The following is a 20,349-nucleotide window of genomic DNA, read 5'->3' as shown; positions in this document are numbered from 1 at the left end:
ATTCTATTCCTCAGTGCTTAAATATAATGCTGTTTGCATGAAACCATGGGGTAGGGAAACTTAACATCACACAGGATTGATTCTCCATACTTTATGTGCTCACATGTCTCTACCTCTAAGCCCATGTTCAACAATCCAGTGCATCTATATCTCCAGTGAATCAATTACCTTTTTTCTACCATGCTTTTCTGCTGAAGTCATTTTGCAGAAGTCCACTTCCTAGTGAATATTAAAACAATGGATATTCTGAAGTTGTGTATGATCCACACACAGGCCTTTCCCACTTCAGCATTTCCAACTTTCAAATGGTGTTCTCAACCTTTCCCTCCACATGCACAAAAGTCCGCAGTGGTATGAGGATGCTGTTTGAAAAGTCAGATGAAGAGTTTTACCATAGTTGTTCCTCACTGTAGCAATATTAATGTAGATGGAAGAGCATATGATAAATTCAGCTCTGTTCACAAACTGGTTAATTGCCAAGAAAATCCCAAACAGTTGTGAGTTGATTCTAGTCAGAGTCCCAGAAAAGTCAAATATGAAATGCAAAATTTCAGAGCTCTTCAAAGACTGTCTATGAAAGAATTTGCTTGCAAAACACTGTCCTAAAATATTTATTCCATTCAGACTTTTATATTTTGCTTTGATGTTTATTAATAATGCAACTGCAGGTCTCTTCTCTGGTCTCCAGTGCGAAGGATTCATTCCTAAAAAAGATGTATCTGCAGATGACTAAAAATATAAAAATAAGAATAGATCTTGATTAAAGTTCTGAGTTAAAGATGCAACATCCTATCACAAAGATCATATTAGAAGTAGATTTGACATATATGTGTATATATTTTTATTTTTAGTGTCTTCTTGAATCTGTTCGCACGGATTTTATTGAGAATATGTGTGTATCGGTGTAAATTAGTATGTAATACTCAGTCTTCCTCTCTGTCAGTTGTCAGTAATGGAGTAGAAACACTTTTTTATTTTTATCAAAGTTAATAAAGATTTATTATAGGTACAGGGACAGAAGATAAAATATGGATTGGGTTTATCTATGTAATTTTTCAATAATAAGTATATCCCAAAATATGGATTTTACCTTTGAGCAAACCTTTTGTATAGTCCTTAAGGAATGAGATGTGAATGTCTCTGTTGGAAACATGAACATATTATATTATAAACATTATATGTATACAATAATCTATTCCTTTGTTTACATTTCAAATGTAATTTCCCCAATTGGCCTTTCTTTCTTGAATCACACAAGCCATTCTGATCCTCTTAGTTTCTAAGGTGGTGCTCCCCCATCTACATGCCCACTTCCACTTTAGTCCTCTACCATCCCCCTTCTCTGGGATATGGCATCTCCACAGGACCAATTGACTCCCTTCCCAGAAATGGAAGATGAGGCAGTTGTCTTCTCCATATGCTCTACAATCTATGTAGCAGAAGCCATCTACTGGCACAAATATACACTTGTTTGTGCTAAATTTCCTGAGACTCTGAAGGGTAAACTTTATTGATAGTGTTGTTCTTCATATTGGGTTCCAATCCCCTTCAGATCCTTCAGGCAATCCACTAGCCATGCTTTTCTGGCTCTAAGTTTCTGTCAAATGGTTATGTGTATGTGAATCTGTCACCATCCGGTAATGGCAGAGCCCCTCAGATGACAGACATATTAGGGTCTCATCTGCAAGCACATCTTGATATCAGGAGTCATCGGAGGATTTGGAGTCTGTGGATGAAATTGTTCTTCTAGTCTGGTGGTCTCTGGATTGCCTTTCCTTCAGTCTCTGCTCCTTTTTTTCTTTGCATTTTTTTTTCATTTTGGACATTTATAAGTTAAAGATTTTGAAATGTGTGGGCATCACCTTCTCTTCACAGGTGGGCATGTCTAGCTACAGGAGGTAGTCTCTTGTGGTTCTATCTCTTTGCTGCTTACTATTTCAACTACCATAGTCCCAGTAAATTTATGGAATCCTCTTGCATCCCTGGCATCTGTGACTTTCCTGGAAATGCCCAAGTACAACACCCACCACTGATGCTTATTGTTATTTATTCCAATGTTCCTGTAGATTTCTCTTTTGTCTTTATATTGTTTCTACACTCCCCATTTTGTCCACCCTTCCTACTTCTAGCAAAGTCCCTCCATTCCTCTCTCTTTTATTATCATTTTGCTCTCAATTCTAAGTCGGTTGCAAGAATCCGCAGTATGGCCTTCTAACATTTTACCTTCCATGTGATAAATGATTTGTGTATTGGGTATACTGATCTTTTTGGCTAACATTCACTTCTCACTAAATACATCCCATGTTATGTCCTTTTCGATCTCTGTTACTTCACTAATTTCCAGGTCCATCCCTTTGCCTACAAAGTTCTTGGTTTCCTTATTTTTAATACCTGAGTAGTATTTCTTTGTTTAAATATAGCACACTTTCTGTATTTATTCCTAAGTTGAGTTGACATATATCATGACTGTTTGCAGCATTTGACTTATATAAGTATGGCTGCCCTGAACATGTTCAACCGCTTGTCACTGTTATATGTGGATCATATTTGAGTATTTGCATTGAAGTGATTGGTAAAGCCGGGTCTTCAGGCAATGCTATTTGCAATATTCTCTGAACCTCCACATTGATATCCAAAGTGGCTATACATATACAAATCCCACCAGCAGTGGAGGAGTGTTCCTTTTTCTCTACATCATAGCCTAGTCTGCTACTGCATTAGTTTTTTGTCTTAGTCACACTGATTGGTGTAATGTAAGACTCTCAAGTTCATTTCAGTTTGTATTTTTCTGATAACTAAGGATTTCGAAGATTTCTTGATATGTTTCTCAGCTACTGAGATACCTCAGTTGAGAATTCTTGTTTTAGCTTGCTAACCCAGTTTAAAAGTTGGATACTTTGTTGTGTGGGAGTTTACCTTTCTGAATTATTTCTATATTTATTATTATGGCACTTTACCAGATATAGGGTTGGTTAAAATCTTTTCCAAATGTGTAGATTTCTGTTTTATCCTATTGGCAGTGATCTTTGCGTTAACAAAAATTTTAAGATTGTTGAAATTTCATATATTGACTGGTGATCTAGGAGCCTGAACCTTTGGTATTTTGTTCTGTAAACTTTCTCCTGGCAAATGTGTTTTAGGCACTTTCTGACATTTTCCCTTCTGTTGGTTTCTGCATATATGGTTTTATATAGATTTCCTTGATACACTTGGACGCGAACTTTTAAGAAAGAGATAGAAATGGATCAATTGGCACTCAGCTATATCCAGACCAACAGTTAGGTAGCATCCTTTCTTAAAATGCTTTCTGTTATGTACAACATACTTAGTCATCAGGTAAATGCACATCAAAACAACCCTGAGATTCCACCTCACATCAGTCAGAATGGCTAAGATCAAAAACTCAGGTGATAGCAGATGCTGGAGAGGATGTGGAGAAAGAGGAACATTCCTCCATTGTTGTTGGGATTGCAAACTAGTACAACCTCTTTGAAAATCTGTCCTGAGTTTCCTCAGAAATTAGACATTGCACTGCCTGAGGACCCAGCTATAAGTCCCCTGGGCATATACCCAAAAGATGATCCAACATACAACAAACATACGTGTTACACTATGTTCATATCAGCCTTATTCATAATATTCAGAAGCTGTAAAGAACCCAGATGCCCTTCACCAGAGGAATGGATACAGAAAATGACATATATTTACACAAAGTACTACTACTCAGCTATCAAAAACAATGAGTACATGAAATTCATAGTCAAATAGATGGACGTAGAAAATAATCATCTGGTGTGATGTTTCCCAATCACAGAAAACACACAAAGTATGGATTCACTGATAGGTCGATATTAGCCCAAATGCTCAAATTACCTAACATACAAAGCACCGAACACATGAAACGCAAGGAGGGCCAAAATGCAGATGATTCACTCCTTCCTTATATTTAGAGTAACTAAAATATAAATAATAGGTGTAGGTAGGCATTGTTTTTAGGAGACTGAAGGAATGGCCATTCAGAGTCTGCTGGACATGTTCCCCCATATATATATATATACACACAAACTTGAAAAGATTGATGAAGCTAAGAAGTGCATGCTGGCAGGAACTGTATATAGATCCCTCCTGAGAGACACAGCTAGAGCATGTGAAACACAGAGACAAATACCAGCAGCAAATCACTGAACTAAGCATAGGACATCCTTTGGAGGAATTAAAGGAAGGACTGAAGAGGCTAAGGGACTTACAACCTCAAAGAAAATACTGCCAGCAAACTAGATCTTTCAGGTACTAAATCACAACCCAACTCCATATGTAGCAGTGAATAGCCTTTTTGGGGCACCATTGTGACGCTCTTGGTCCTAATAAGATTGGACCCTTCATGTAGGGGAAAGTACGGTCGGGTGCTTTAATGATAGGAATGGATGTGGAGGGTACAACCACATTATAGAAGGGGAGAAGGAGAGGTTCGGGCTGAATGCCTGGAACCACAGAAAAAAATAAAATATAAAATGTAAATAGTTAATACCAAATTTAATAAAAATGGGAAAAATTGTAATCTTAAATGTCAAAAATTTTACTCTTAAATAAATATAGCTTTTGAGATTTTAAAACATTTATTTCCTATGGAGATGAATATTGTTTATACACATGGAATACAAGTGCTCAGCACTATATTAGCTAATTATATGGAGCCTCAGAAATGAACTCTGATGTTCTAGAAATATCTTTCAGTATAATTTTAAAAAGTTTTTGAATTATTTCAACATTTATCTGATACTTCTTTATTATGTCCAATTGCTGTTAAAAAGATACAGAAAAGTACTTATTCTTTTTACAAACGTTGTTACACATATTCCAGCACTGACTCAATATGAATTAGGGGGGATATTATAAGGTATTATTAACCTACTGTCTTCCTGTAAAAGTAAATTCTGTAAGCAATTATTTATTGGATCTTGATTTTTTTATTGTATGAAATATCAAAATCTACATTGACATGCCATTATCATTTACTTAAACTATTAATTTAATCGATTGTAATATGGACCACATGTAGTGCACCATAGGAGAAATGTAAGGATTGCTGTAAATCGTACTGTCTCCTCTTTGTTAAGCTTGGTATGTATCAAAATCAGAAAGGTATAGTGACTCATATTGACATGTAAAAATGATGTAATTACATATGGTGTCCTCTGCGGTGAAAATGATAAGCAAGCTTAGTATTTAAGATTTTAAATATTTAATCGAATCAAAGTTATGTTAGATTGCTTTTAATGGTAATCTTCTGAGGAGATAATTGGGCCTTAGTAACCAATGCCCCCAAATATGATACACTCCTCTGCTTATTATTTTAAATTAATAATACCTGGAGTAGGCAAATGCTGTATGAAGTTTCATCCACTATACCCCTGTTTAGAGATTGGATATGTCAGAGATGAAAAGGGTTATCTTCGGTTCGTTATTGAATTTTATTTAATTAAATGAATGTTTTCAAAAAGAAACATTAAAGAATATACACATACATGAACAGATTTTTGTCAAAGGTTATTGTTAATGTTCTCACACTGTGTAATTTCGCTATAGGGTCGTGCAATATTGTTAATGTATCTGAGGCATTCATCCCATTAAATCGTCCAATAATCTTCAGCATGTTCAAATTACCAACATCCATATTGAAACCTGTACCAACTTTTAACTTCATTTCCTTTTCTGCTCTTTTACAATTTGATGCCATTTTTCTAGTATTTACCATGTATTTATAAATTAACCTGTTTCTGTAACCCACTCAGAATCACTTGTGTATATTCTTCAACAACTTTCACTCAATATGAAAGTTCAGGTCTTTTACCCTTTTTGTTTACAATTGAATGAAGCACTTCCCTGCACGAGGTCTTCTTCTACAACTCTGGGTTCTCTTCCAGAAGTGTTCTTCCTATGATTCCTGTCACATAGCCAGGTTTCTGTTTTAGGTCTGAGTAGAACTAGAACTTTGTAACAACTTTGTTTTTCTTGTCTAAAGTTTCAATGGAAAAAAAACTCTTGGTACATAATTTATTAGGGGAAAAATAGATCATTTTATTTTCTCAAATAAAGAGAAACTATAAAATGGTTGATGTTGAAAATGGTACTTGAAAGAGAGAAGGGGATAGTGATCACATTGGTGACAGAGAAATAATAGTTATCTGTAAGAGAACAATGGTAGTAAAGATAAAAAATGATGGATCGTGATTAATTTTCATGAGAGCACATGAGGAATTGTTAGAGACTTAAACATTGTGATAGGATTTGAGATAGAATGCAGAGCAGGGTGGAAAGTAACGAAGATTTTAACTTGGAGACAAAGTTTGAAGTTTTCCATTTAAGTAACAAAGACAAGATGATGGGATAATTTAACAGATTAATGTAAAGGAAGTTAAGTATTTAATGTCTCTTAATTACCTGAGAGGATATTTCAAATAGACATTATATTTTAAATATTATGGCTGATAAATCTCCCTTTAGGTATTAAAATATGAACGTAATTCACATTTAAAATTTTGCTTCATATAGGAAGATATTTTCACATTTTAATACTAGTTATTTCATGATCGATGATTCTGAGTATGTGATATTTGTCTACTTTTCATCTGTGATCTTTCACCTTTGTAACTATGTATGTATGTATATATGTATGTATGTATCTAGTTATCTATCTATCTATCTATCTATTGCTCTGATCTATCACATATAGCAATCCATTTGTTTTATTTTCTACCTTACATAGGTCTAGAATCCTGAAATTATATCACATGCTGGAAAAACTAATGAGATATGTCACATGCTAAAACATATGTACAGTGACATTACTAAATTAAGTCTTAGTGTTTTTATCAAATAGATAAGGAAATTTGATAGTATAATAATTAATCACCTACATTGAATCTATTTTCTGAACAGTGATTTTAAAATGAATCAAATTTATAGAGCAGGTTTTAAAATTCTTGAGTGCTAATGTATTTAGCAATAAAGTTTCATAAAATTAGAAAATAGAGTTCATTTTTATGTTACATATTTATATGTATATACATGTACATACACACTTACACACAAATATATCTATATATATATACATATATATACATATTTTAACTGTGTCAACATACACATATATATGTATATACACATACACACATGTATATGACATATACATATGTCCTGATGTACACATACATATATAGACATATATACACATATACATATATCCATACATGCTTTTTCAAAGTAAAGACCTTGCTTTTAGAAGAATTTGCCTAGGCATGACATATATGGTTTAGCCAAAGAAGAGAAAAATGTTGTTATTTCTAAATGACTCTGTGTGAGTAATCATTTTTTTTGTTTAACATGATGATTGTTTAGCGATCTGACTTCCATGTACTTGGGGATTGATATGATGTCCTTTGCTTCTCTAATTCACTCATACACTTACTCCAGAAATAAGTGATTCCTTATTATGTTTCCAGTACAAATCTAGAAAATAGACTTATAAAAATATATTTGTAGTTTCTGCTTTCCTTCAAGGGCTTCACCATCTAGTGAATATATAATCAAATATCATTGTTTATTAAATATATAATCTGCACAAACAATTTTCTTCCTATATATATCATTTTGATCCTCCAAAAATTCATTTAGTTATCAGTCCACTTCTTTTTTTAAATACTAGAAACAACAGTGTGAAAAATTCCTCTTTAAAATAAGATATAATGAAGTTAAAATTCAAGTTCCCATAATATATTGCTCCAAGTCATTTTTAAAAATGTATTATACTTGATGCCTTAAGTCACCAAGTTTAATAAATTGTAACTATTTTGTTAGTAAAATATAAAACAAAATAAAATCTAAGGGAAATATATTAATAAGATACAACTACAAATTGTTTATCCACTCACATATTCCCTTCTATATCTTTACATTTAATATAGAACTAGAGGATTGGGGATTTAGCTCAGTGGTAGAGTGCTTGCCTAGCAAGCACAAGGCCCTGGGTTAGGTTCTCACCTCTGGAATAAAAAAAAATAGAACGAGAAAATAATTAAAACCCCTAACACAACTTCCTACAACCCTGGGATCAATGTTTGGAAATGGAATTTTCGAGATGAAAAGTGAAAAAAAAAAGTGAAAGTATGTGACCCTGCTAGTAGATGCTTGAAAAACATGTATACTTAGGTTGATGTTCTACAATATAAACCTGACTTATCCCTACAACTAGATGGTGTGTGCTTTTGGCCAAACAGAACAGGAAAATTAACAGATGAGCTCCATGTCTGACACACTTTTTTTGTAAATTTGCTTGAAATCATAGTTTTGATAATTATCATCTTAACCAAAGACAGCATTAGGCTTACATACTCACAAGCGCCTTGTTTTCACCTTTTGTTAACTAACTGTATTTTATTTCATACAAGAGTAAGAATAAGTAACTGCTATTGAGGTGGTTTTAAGGGTTTGTAGTACCATTACAGCTCATAAGTTGTAAGTGTTTTTAAACTTTTTTATAGGAAACATGGTCAAAGCATGTACTCTGTCTTAATTTTTCTCATCTGATCACATATTGGATTACCCATTTCAACATTAGCTGCAATAGCTGTAAATGATTGGAATGATCTCTATCCCACTGAGGAGAAAATCATGTACAGAATTACTCAGCTACAGTAATATATTTGTAGCAGCAGCAAAAGTTTCAAATACCTTATATTTTTCAAGGAAAAGTTGACTATACAGACTATGGCAAACACTTAAAGCAGCAGCAGCAATGTTTCTGACTCTTGAGTCTCTGCTGATCTTCAATTCCCTGAGAGCGGCACAGCATATAACTTCTCTCTTTCCAGGTTACTGACAGAAGCCTGGTTGTTTCTAGTATGTTGTGCAACTGCTGTTATTTCCTGTTTGTTATGACAACTCTACAAAACTGGACTACTAGTGTATTCATGAAATACTTTCTATTGGAACAGACTGCCTCTGCTAAACTGTGAACTGATATTCTGCTTTCCAGACAACACAGATGGGAGTTGCTCCAGTGAACCTTTCTTTCTTTTTTTTTTCTTTTTTCTTTTTCTTTGGAGCTGGGGACCGAACCCAGGGCCTTGTGCTCGCTAGGCAAGTGCTCTACTGCTGAGCTAAATCCCCAACCCCTCCAGTGAACCTTTCTAAGCAGGGCCACCAGCACACCCATCAAAGCCCCCCATTCTTTCTTTTGCCTTGTGTGGGTGGAGGGCTAAAAAGGAGGGTAAAGCTTTTAAGAGTCATCATCAAACATAGATATGTGGAAAAAAATAAAGTATAATTTGAAGAGTTATCAGCTGTGGGCTTTCCTTGGAGTGGAATATTACTCAGGCATTTGATGTATGCTGCATGGCAGGACCCTGAGGATACCAAGTTACTACAAAATGGCTGGGATTCTCTGGTTCTGTATGTATCAGTGAATATAAAATTATCGTAAGTAGTGGCAAGAAACAGGAGGTTTGAGGTCTGGTGGAGGGAGAACAAAGATGGTTCCTGTGTGCAAAATCCATGGCATCTCAGCTTCATAAATTCAAATAAAGCTGGGTTAGAGAGGGAGTGACAGACACACACCAGACATGCTGTGCACTATACCAATAATAGCAAAGAGCTAACTTTTCTGCTGTATATATTTTGATTTCAAACCAAACCAAAGAAAACAAACAAACAAACAAACAAAAAAAAACAAAGAACTATGAGTGTGAATAAAGATTCACTGGAAGAACATTGTCGGAGGCTCTCAATATTCAACACTAAATAAATAATCTAAAATCAATGATGACCCACTCACTCATGGAGCTGGGCACAAAGTAAACTTGGCGATAATATTTTGAAACTGCATTGAATCCCATGGTAAGTGTTCATTGTGCAATATGTTGAAAATATTTGCACGCTATTTTTTTTTCAGTCGGTACAAGTTTTTAGTCATTTGTGTGAACATTCAGCTTCCTGAGGTCCAGGCTCTCTAACCATTGTATTCCTGCTGCAAGGACAGCACTGACAGCAGTGAATCATAATGAGCTCTTGTCCAGTTACAGAAGAAGGAATTGAGGGACTAAACTACAAATCAAAGAGTTCACAGGTAGGGATCCATGACTCCAGCCACATATACAGAAGAGGATGGCATTGTCTGGCATCAATAGGAGGAAATGCCTTGTCCTATAAAGTCTGGTTTTTCTAGTGTAGGGGATGCCAGAATGTTGAGGTGTGAATATGCAGGCAGGATTGGTAGCAATCTCAAAGAAGCAGGGGGAGGGTGGATGGAAGAGACGGGAACCAGAAAAGGGTATAAAATTTGAAATGTAAATACATAAAATATTCAATTAACAAAGAAGGAACTGAGGTAGAAAGTTACAGGAGGCTTAACTCAAAAGAGTGAGAGAGCTACTAGATGCTGGTATAAGTCAAAGATTAAAGCATTTTAGTTATGTATGAAAGGCAAGGGTCAGGAGACTATAGCATTTTATGTTTTTCAAGAAAAATCATTGAAATAATAGTTCCATTTCTTATATGAACACAGAAATTTTGCAGCCATCTTTGTTTGATGGGGCCTGCTGTACCTCCCCTTGATCAGAGGGGTCTTCTCCAACAAATTTTGGAGGAGAATTGGAAAGATTGGAGAACTGTAAGATAGGGAATGAACATTTGAAACTCCTTTGGAAACTCTGTGGGACAGAAAGCTGATCACACAGAAGAGTGGGCAATACTGAGACCTCAGGGAAGGAGAGACTGCCAATTCTGCCCACCTGGGCCCACATCCCTTGCCACAGACGAAACTGCAGAGTGTGTCTGAACACATGAATATAGGAGCAGTCAAGCTGCAGGATTCCTGCAGTCCAAACTGCACCTGGATCTGAATTGGTCCAAAAAGCATTCTACACCCAAATCTCTTGTGGGGTGGGGAAGACTTATACCATCAGAGGGGCAGAAACCCCTGAAAACTCTTCTCACATTCCTGACTCAAGAAAAAAAACACCTAGTTCCATCTGGGCCTCCTGTTCATAGGGACTTAGGAACAGTAGGGGCAGGACATTTCTGATTGCGGCTCTCATAGAAACCTGAAAGTCAACCGGAGGAGCGACATCAGACCTGAGACCAGAGGTGAATCAAACTTTTCTGCTCTAAGTGACCTGACTGGTGGACTCAGGACAAGCAAAGGCAGAAATCCTCTGGGACCAGGAACTTCCGGTTTCTAGCTGGCTCCTGAACCTCGTGATCCCAGCCCAGAGCTCCCTGCTCTTAAATGCAGAGACAGAATGCTGATCACCCAGGAGTGTGGACAATACTGAGCCTACAAGAAACCGAGGCTTCCAGGTCTGCGCACCGTTATACACATCTCTGGCCCAAGACAAAACAGCATAGTGCTTCTGGCCCAGGAATATAGCGGAGTAAAACTGCAGGACCACCATGTTCCAGACTGTGCCTGGATCCGAATTGACCTGATCAAACAGCTCCCTGCACCCAAAAGCTGATGGTGGGGGGAATAGAACACTCCTGGGAAACCAGAGGAGACAATTCTCTGCCCAGATTCCTGACTCAACAGGAAAACACCTTGTGCCATCTGTGCATCCCTCCCTCCCACAGAGGAACATAGGAGACGTAGGTGCAGGTCCTTCTGATTCCTACCCACAGGGACAGCTGAAAGCCAGTGGACAGGAAAACTATCCACCTGAAAGAGAAAACTCTGTTCCCATAACAGGGATCTACATACATAAAAGACACCTTACTAAATCTCAAAGCACACACTGCACCGAACACAATAAGAGTAGGAGATTTCAACTCCCCACTCTCATCAATGGACAGGTCATGGAAAACAGAAACTAAACAGAGATGTAGATAGACTAAGAGATGTCATGAACCAAATGGACTTAACAGATAATTATAGAAGATTCTATCCTAAATCAAATGGATATACATTCTTCTCACCACCTCATGGCACTTTCTCCAAAATTGGCAATATAATTGGTCATAAAACAGGCCTCAACAGATACAGAAAGATAGAAATAATCCCATGCATCATATCAGTCCACCACGGGATAAAGCTGGTCTTCAATGACAATAAGGGAAGAACGCCCACATATACGTGGAAGTTAAACAATGCTCTACTCAGTGATAACCTGGTAAAGGAAAAAAAATAAAGAAATTACAGACTTCTTAGAATTTAATGAAAATGAAGGTACAGCGTACCCAAATTTATGGGACACAATGAAACCTGTTCTAAGGGGAAAACTCATAGTGCTGAGTGCCTGCAGAAAGAAACAGGAAAGAGAATATGTCAGCATCTTGACAGCACACCTAAAAAGTCTAGAACAAAAAGAAGGAAATACACCCAGGAAGAGTAAAAGGCAAGAAATGATCAAACTCAGAGCTGAAATCAACCAAGTAGAATCAACGATAATCATAGAAAGAATCAACAGAACCAAAGGTTGGTTCTTTGAAAAATCAACAAGATAGATAAACCCTTAGCCAGACTAACGAGAGGACACAGAGAGTGTGTCCAAATTAACAAAGTCAGAAATGAAAAGGGAGACATAACTATAAAATCAGAGGAAATAAAAAAAAACATCAGATCTTACTACAAAAGCCTATATTCAACAAAATTTAAAAATCTGCAGGAAATGGACAATTTCCTAGACAGATATCAGGTGCCAAAATTAAATCAGGAACAGATAAACCTTTTAAACATCCCCATAACTCCTAAAGAAATAGAGGCAGTCATTAAAGGTCTCCCAAATGAAAAAAGTCTGGGTCGAGATGTTTTTAGTGCAGAATTTCTTATTCATAATAGCCAGAAGCTGGAAAGAACCCAAATGCCCTTCAACGTAGGAATGAATGCAGAAATGTGGTACGTCTACCCAAAGGAATATTACTCAACTATCAAGAGCAATGACTTTATGAAGTTCATAAGCAAATGGATGGAATGGAAAATATCATCCTGACTGAGGTAAACCAATGACAGAAAAACACATAAGGTATGCACTCATTGATGAGTGGCTATTAGTCCACCTTGTCGAATTACCCTAGATGCACAGAACACATGAAACTTAAGACAGATGATCAAAATGTGAATGCTTCAGTCCTTCTTTAAAAGGGGAACAAGAATGCCCTTGGGAGTTAATAGGGAGGCAAAGATTAGAACAGAGGTAGTAGGAATGCCCATTCAGAGCCTGAGCCACATGTGGCCCATACATATTCAGCCACCAAACTAGATACGTGGATGAAGTAAAGAGCTGCTTGCCAACAGGAGTCAGATGTAGATATCTCCTGAGAGACACAGTCAGAATACAGCAAATACATAGGCAAATGCCAGGAGCAAACCACTGAAGGAATCAGAGAAAGGACTGGAAGGGGCTCTGGACCCCTTATGAACAACAATGCCAACCAACCAGAGCTTCCAGGGACTAAGCCACTACCCAAAGACTATACATGGACTGACCCTGGACTCTGACCTCATAGGTAGCAATGAATATCCTAGTAAGAGCACCAGTGGAAGGGGAAGCCTTTGGTCCTGCAAAGGCTGAACCCCCAGTGAACGTGATTGTTGGGGGGAGGGCTGTAATGTGGGGAGGATGAGGAAGGGAACACCCAAAGAAGGGGACAGGGTAGGGTTAGGGGGATGTTGGTCTGGAAACCGGGAAGGGGAATAACAGTCGAAATGTAAATAAGAAATACTCAAGTTAAAGAATGTAATCAGATAAACCCATACCGATTTTCACTTCTTCATAATTTCAAGAAGAACCTGAAAGAGAATATATAATATTCCAGAGGCAAAAACAGGAATTTAAATTAGCCAGCAGAAATATGTTTTTAAAATTTTCTTTTTTCTGTTATTTAATAATTCTGAGTATTCCTCTATAAATGATAAGACGGTTGTGTAATGTCTACCGATCCCGAAAGCCTGAAACACTGTGAAAAACTGTATTTCTCCCTATGTGGGTCTTTGGTCAGCATCCATTTCATTGCCCATCTAAATTCTCTGTTTCTCAAGTAGATCAGAGGACTACGTGAGGATGTCACTCTCATGTAGAGGACCAAGGAACTTTCCGTACTTGCATTTATTTGCTCTTGTGAGCATGTAAATAAAACTTTCAGTTCCAACAACAAAACATGGCCGTCCAATGGGATCCCCGTGAAAAAAAATCTTTCTTTCTGCCATCAGTGAACTTTAGCACACTGGTAACAACACAGACAATAATATAAAGGAATAATCCTGGAATAATAATAATAATAATAATAATAATAATAATAATAATAATGCCCTCGAGGTATCACAGACTAAGGAAAGTAAATGTTGAGCCCTGTTTTTCAAGGGATATTATATCCATGAAATCAAATTACCTCACACATAATAATCACTCACCCTGTCACGGCTTCAAGAGTGAGTTGAGAACCAGAGTGGCCTTTTCTTAGGAAAAGAGAAAGATCCATCAACCTTCCAAAAAGAAAACCAATCCAGACAGTCTGTGTGAGGATGGTTAGCTTATACATGACTAACACACACACACACACACACACACACACCACGCACACACATGCGCACACACACACATGCACACCGACACACAAGCACACAGACACACAAACAAACACACACTCAGACACACACACAAACACACACACAAACACATCTCTGATCTCTGTTTCTTAGAGTGTCCAGGTGCACACCAGGTGTGAAAGGATGAAGTGGGCCCAGGAAACTGTCAGTCAGCAGAATCTTGGTCTGCCTGCAAGTGAGTTAGGGTTCCTCCAAGGAATTCAGTGTCACAGTTCTTTTCGAAGGTATTAGGTGATTTGCGGTGTGCATATATCTTACTCAGGGTGAAAAAGGGCTACACAAACCTTGGAGACCAGGACGTGGTTTTCGGGTGCATTTACATTGATGGAGACCTCCTTTGGTTGACCTTCTTTAATCTCTGTCCCAGCCTCAGTCTGTGGTTCAGGGATCTCCGTTTGACCTCCTCAGAAATCGACTCCACTGAATGTGCCCCATCCCCACCCGTGAGGTCTTGCTTGCTCGAGTTCAAAGGATTTCAGTTTCGGACTCTACTTTCTCCATCAGATTAAATCCTCAGGAAGGTCGCCCTCTAGATGCCATGAATTAACCAGTCCATCGACTTTCTGCATTAACCCGTATGTCCCCTAATTCTGGCCGGTTCTCTCTGCACTGAGCTATCTCTCCGTCATCCCCACCGACCCTCTGCTCCTGTCCTCAGTCGCCCTCAAACACTCACAGAATCTGTTCCAGATTTCCTTTCAGAGAGGTCGATGCTTTCCCCCTCACGGGCGTTCTTGTTTCCTATGTCCTCTCTGCATTTGTAGATTGTAGATGGAATGAGATTTATCGCACAGCTGATACCATGCATAGGTAAACGCCAGCCATGTTTGTGTCTCTAGGTCTCAGTTCCCTCTCGAGCTGCGTTTTTTTTTTTTTATTACAGTTTCATATATTTTCTCTTAAGCTTCATGATGTCATGCCCCATGCAATGATGTCAATTCTAGACCCCATTATGTGATGTCCCCGCCCTAATGATGTCATGCCCCACCCCATGATGTCATGCCCCACCCCAATGATGTCACACCCTGATCCTGTTAGGTCATGTTCCCGGTACCCTCCTTGCCAGAATGATTGTATCTATTTATCAGGTAACATTCTGTATGCTGACCTGGCACCACACTCCTTCAGTCTCCCACCATTTACAGTCCCTCCTTCTAACCTCTCCCCTTCTTCTCTGAGAGAGTGGAGGACCCCTCTGGGTACACCCTCTCCCCTGGCACATCAAGTCTCTGCAGGACTAGATTCATCGTCTCCTACCAGCTCTTGAAAACGCAGCCCGGGTAGGAGAACAGGATCCACAGACAGGCGACGGGTTAGTGACCCCACGTGAAGACCATTGTGCAACTCTGCCTCTCTCAGTCCTTCCCTCAGCTTTTCAGTGAGACTCACTGAGCTCCATCTGATATCAAGCCCTGTGCCTCTGCTTCTGTGTCAGTCGGCTGCTTGGTGGAGCGTTGCAGAGGACAATAACGCTACCCTCCCATCTGCAACACAAGAAAGGACCGTGAATAATGTCAGTTTTGCTGATTGCCCAGGGGAAAAGTCTCACATCCGGCCACTTATCCTTTGGCCATTCCCTCATTTCCTGTTCCATCTCTGTCCCTGTGTTTCTTATAGAGGGGGCAATTTCTGGGTCAAAATTTTGGGGGTGGGTTTGGGTACTTATCCATCCAACTTGGGTCCTCTGTGGCTACTGAAAGTGGCCATTTAAGAATCTGTATCCCCACTGTAACAAGTCTCAGCTAAAGTCACCGTCAAGGAAGCCAGGGTAGCCTCACAAATCACAGATTGCTGGCAAATCATACAGATAGTACCCACCCTGGACAGTCACTGAATCAGTTTATTCACTTGGCTCTCTGCCCCTCTTGCCCGTCTCTACCAAGAAATGATCCTCAAACCCCATTTCCCTTCCCATCCCCTCAGCCACTCAATTCTTTCCTTCCATCTGCCTCCTGTCATTATTTTATTCATTATTCTGAGTGAAATTCAAGCATTTTCTTAGGTCTTTCTTCGTGCTTAGCCTCTTTGGTTCCATAGATCATAGTGTGTGAATTCTGTACTTTATGGCTAATACCCTCTTTTAAGTGAATGTGTACATGTTATTTTGGGTCTCAGTTACCTCATTCAGGACAATACTTTCCCATTCCATCTACTTGACTTTATCTTCTCAATGTCCTTATTTTTCATATGTGTGTAGTATACCACACATATGAACCACATAATCTGTAGCCATTATTTGTTTTAGGGGTATCTGGCTTATTTCTATTTTCTGTTCACTATGAAGAAATCCACTAGGAAAATGATGGAGTACATGTCCTTGCGGTATGGCAAAGGTCTTTTCAGATATAAGGCCAGGTGTAGTATAACTGGGTCTTTAGGAAGAATATTCCCATTTTCTCAGAATCCACTGGACACATATGCTAAACATATACGGATTTGCTCTTCCCCCAGCAAATTCTATTTGTATCCTGATATTTATCTGCTTCCTCAAAAGAGGTTTCCCCCGGACAAGGCCTCTATCATAGACTCAGGTAATCGCATATTAACCTTCTTCCCATTTTACATGGTCAGTTAATGCTAGAGCCTATTACTGATAGCCAGAGGGGAAAGTTGGTACTGGAGGTTTGACTGTCGGGATATGTAGAGATGCAGAAGAGAGTAAGAGGAGAAGCGAGAAGGCTGAAGAAAAAGAGGAGGAAGTAATGATGGAAACAATCCATATGGCCTGGAGAAAGCACATGTAGCAAGGGGTTTTATGGTTTGGGAATAAGTTATAATAACGTTAGATCTACCCAATACACGTTTATAGATTATAATTATAATAACCAGATTGTGTGTTTTCTTTATGGGCTCATTAGGTTTGGAAATTCCAACAAGCTTTCCTCAACAGTATTTCTGGATCAAATTTTCTGTTAATAGAGATCTCCTCTTGTATGGGCTCTAACCATTGCTCCATAGTCCAGTAGACACAGCTGTTTTTTTCCTCAGTCATGTCTCTTGTATTTTCTATGGACATCTGTGTCTTCAGTGTTCCAGGCCCAGTGTTCCTTTTTCTCAAGATCTTCAATGATCTCACCAAGAGGAGTTTCAGTTTTCTCAACTCGTTCCACCTAGTTGACCGCAGCTTCACAATGTCCTTATTTTTCATAGGTGCATAGTATACCATTCCAAATATTTCCTGATAACAGTGAACCATGGTGAGCAGGGTAAATTTTCCCAAGGAAACTTAAAACATTCAATCTCTAAATCTACATCTCCTAATCCCATGATGCTTGGGTTGACTGAATGGCCATGGCATGAGCAGATTGTTCTAAGGGACATCAAAGCCATTTCCTTCTCCAGTAATGGCTGCCATCCCTCTGTCAGAGATTTTTCCCCTGGTAATTTTCGGTAACTGATGTGATTTAGAAATTGTGAAAACATCTGCATGCTGGAAAGCCAGAGATGTTTCAGGTTGACCATGCTTCCACAGCCAGGTGACCTTCACCAGAGGAATGGATAGAGAAATGACCTATATTCACACAATGGACTACTACTCAGCTATCAAAAACAATGAGTGCATGAAATTCATAGGGAAGTGGATAGAACTAGAAAATATCATCCTGAATGAGGTTACCCAATCACAGAAAAACACACAAAGTTTGCACTCATTGATAATTGGATATCAGCCCAAATTCTCTAATTAACTATGATACAATGCACAGACCACATGAAACTCAAGACAGAGGACCAAAATTCAGATGTTTCAGTCCTTCCTTAAAATGGTAAATAAAATATCCATAAGAGGGGTAGGGAGGCATTGTTTTTCAGAGACTGAAGGAATGGCCATTCAGAGTCTGCTGGACATGTGGCACACACACACACACACACACACACACACACACACACACACACACACATATATATATATATATATATATATATATATATATATATATATATGCACCAAAACTATTTTGAATAAGAATTTGGGAGTTTATCATTTGAAGTCGGTACAAAATATTTACACTGTTATATTGACTTTGTAGCTGGGCCAACTGTGTTGACAAAATCATTGCAATAAATGGAATTATAAAACAGAATTTTTGAGTACACATTAAGGAATATTTATAAAGTCCCCTATCAAGGAATGTACAATAAGAATGTGAAATACAATATTCATTCAATTAAATATTTGTAGGGAGAATACTGGCCTTTGGGAAACAGAGAAAACTTAGAAAATTGAACTATATGTTCACAGGAATGAACTTGGGAATTAATTATTATCTAGAAGAATCTCCTCCAATCCATATTTCTAAATGTTTTCTACCCATGCCAAACCCTGACTACCTTTCTCCATTCAGAACATGTAACCATTAATGAAGCAAAAGATTTCTCTAGCTTTAAAGAGATGGAGTATGTAAAGGTTTCCACTGTGTCACAGGAGACATACCTGGAAAGGGCACTCCAAATCTGATCAGTGTAAGGAAAACTGTTTAGGTATTAGGCCATGGCAGGTCTCAGTGACGTCATCATTAGTCCCTCCCTGAAATATCTCTTGTAACCTGGAGGTCCCTGTCTTCTTCTGTGATGTCACAAGTGTTGTCGTGCCTGCAACTGCCTCTCAGATATTCCTGCAGTACCTCTGGGGTATACTAATTGGCCTCTAATTCAAATAAACAGGGAGGAAGAATAAAGAGGATGAAGATATCAGTGATGGGGAAAAGAATGCTGGACTTCTGTCTTGGTATAACCAAAAAGGAAGAAATATGTGATACTTGGGATAGCACAAAGAGACCTTAGTAGTGATTGAGTGGGATCTCTGAAGAGATAGCCTTGATTTGACACTACCACATATGGGAATAAGGAGCTTGGAGCCTCTCAGAAACATATGGACTTCCCTGTTGTTTGGTTCCTGTAAGTCAGAGAATTTATATCATTAATTCTTTATTCTAAAAGCCAAGTGTTCAGCAGGGCATAGTTGTTTCATGAGAGCTCATGGCCTTTCTTCTTTTGGTCAAGAAGAAAAAGGAAGTAAGGAAGAAGGGAAAGACAAGTGTTGTGTCATCCCCTCAAAGTAAACTCCTCCATTCTTTGGATTCATATAGTGCAGTTTGTGTCTGGCACCGTTATCTGGGAGAGAGAAGTGATTCTAGTTGAGATTTCATTATCTCGGGCATTCCACTAGTATTACTTTTTCTATCATTCCCTGAAAATGACCTTTAGATTTCTGAGTCAATAGCTGTGATTACATGGCAGTTATCTTCTCTTTTATTTCTTTCATTTTTTAATTTTTAAGCAAATTTTATTCATTTTTTCTAATTGGATATTTTATATGTACATTTCAAATCTTATTTCCCTTCCCAATTTCTTGACCATAAGATCCCAAACTGGCACCCCGCCTCTTCTACAACCCCCATTACTGTCCGTTTTCAGTTCACTGATTTGCCACTAGAATGCACTTCTGTATTTGATATGCTCTAGCTGTGTCTCACATGGAAGATCTATATACAGTTCCTGTCAGCATGCACTTCTAAGCTTCATCAATCTTATCTATTTTGGTGACTGATGTATATGTATTTCTGCCACATGTACGGCATAATCTGAATGGGATTCCGTCAGTCTCTCCTCTAAATTCATAGATAGCATTGTTCCACCTTTTAAAAAGGAGTGAAGCATGAACATTTTGTGTGTTCTTTTCTTGAGCTTCCAGTTGTCTGTGGACTGCATCTTGGGTAACTTGAGCTTTTTTGCCAATATTCACTTTCGATGGT

The 20,349-nt window shown here is 38.2% G+C and overlaps 1 long non-coding RNA gene across 3 annotated transcripts; it reads right to left on the bottom strand.

Moving 5' to 3' along the window:
- Positions 1-339: 339 nt before the first annotated feature.
- On the bottom strand, positions 340-19,143 carry LOC120099657 (uncharacterized). 3 transcript variants are annotated; one of them, XR_010062332.1, is made up of 5 exons: positions 19,029-19,143; positions 15,854-16,080; positions 14,402-14,473; positions 1,091-1,140; positions 340-729 (listed from the first exon to the last, which is right to left on the bottom strand). It is a non-coding gene; the product is annotated as an uncharacterized LOC120099657 (long non-coding RNA). The 3 variants fall into 3 exon arrangements; XR_010062333.1 differs by lacking the exon at positions 1,091-1,140 and having other exon boundaries at positions 341-729; XR_005498777.2 differs by lacking the exons at positions 340-729; positions 1,091-1,140 and adding an exon at positions 13,625-13,780.
- Between the last annotated feature and the right edge of the window lie 1,206 nt (positions 19,144-20,349).

Source organism: Rattus norvegicus, assembly GCF_036323735.1.
Source record: "Rattus norvegicus strain BN/NHsdMcwi chromosome Y unlocalized genomic scaffold, GRCr8 chrY_unlocalized_3, whole genome shotgun sequence".
Taxonomy (NCBI): domain Eukaryota; kingdom Metazoa; phylum Chordata; class Mammalia; order Rodentia; family Muridae; genus Rattus; species Rattus norvegicus.
Note: the sequence above shows the minus strand (reverse complement) of the source record. Positions and strands in the feature narration are given on the sequence as shown.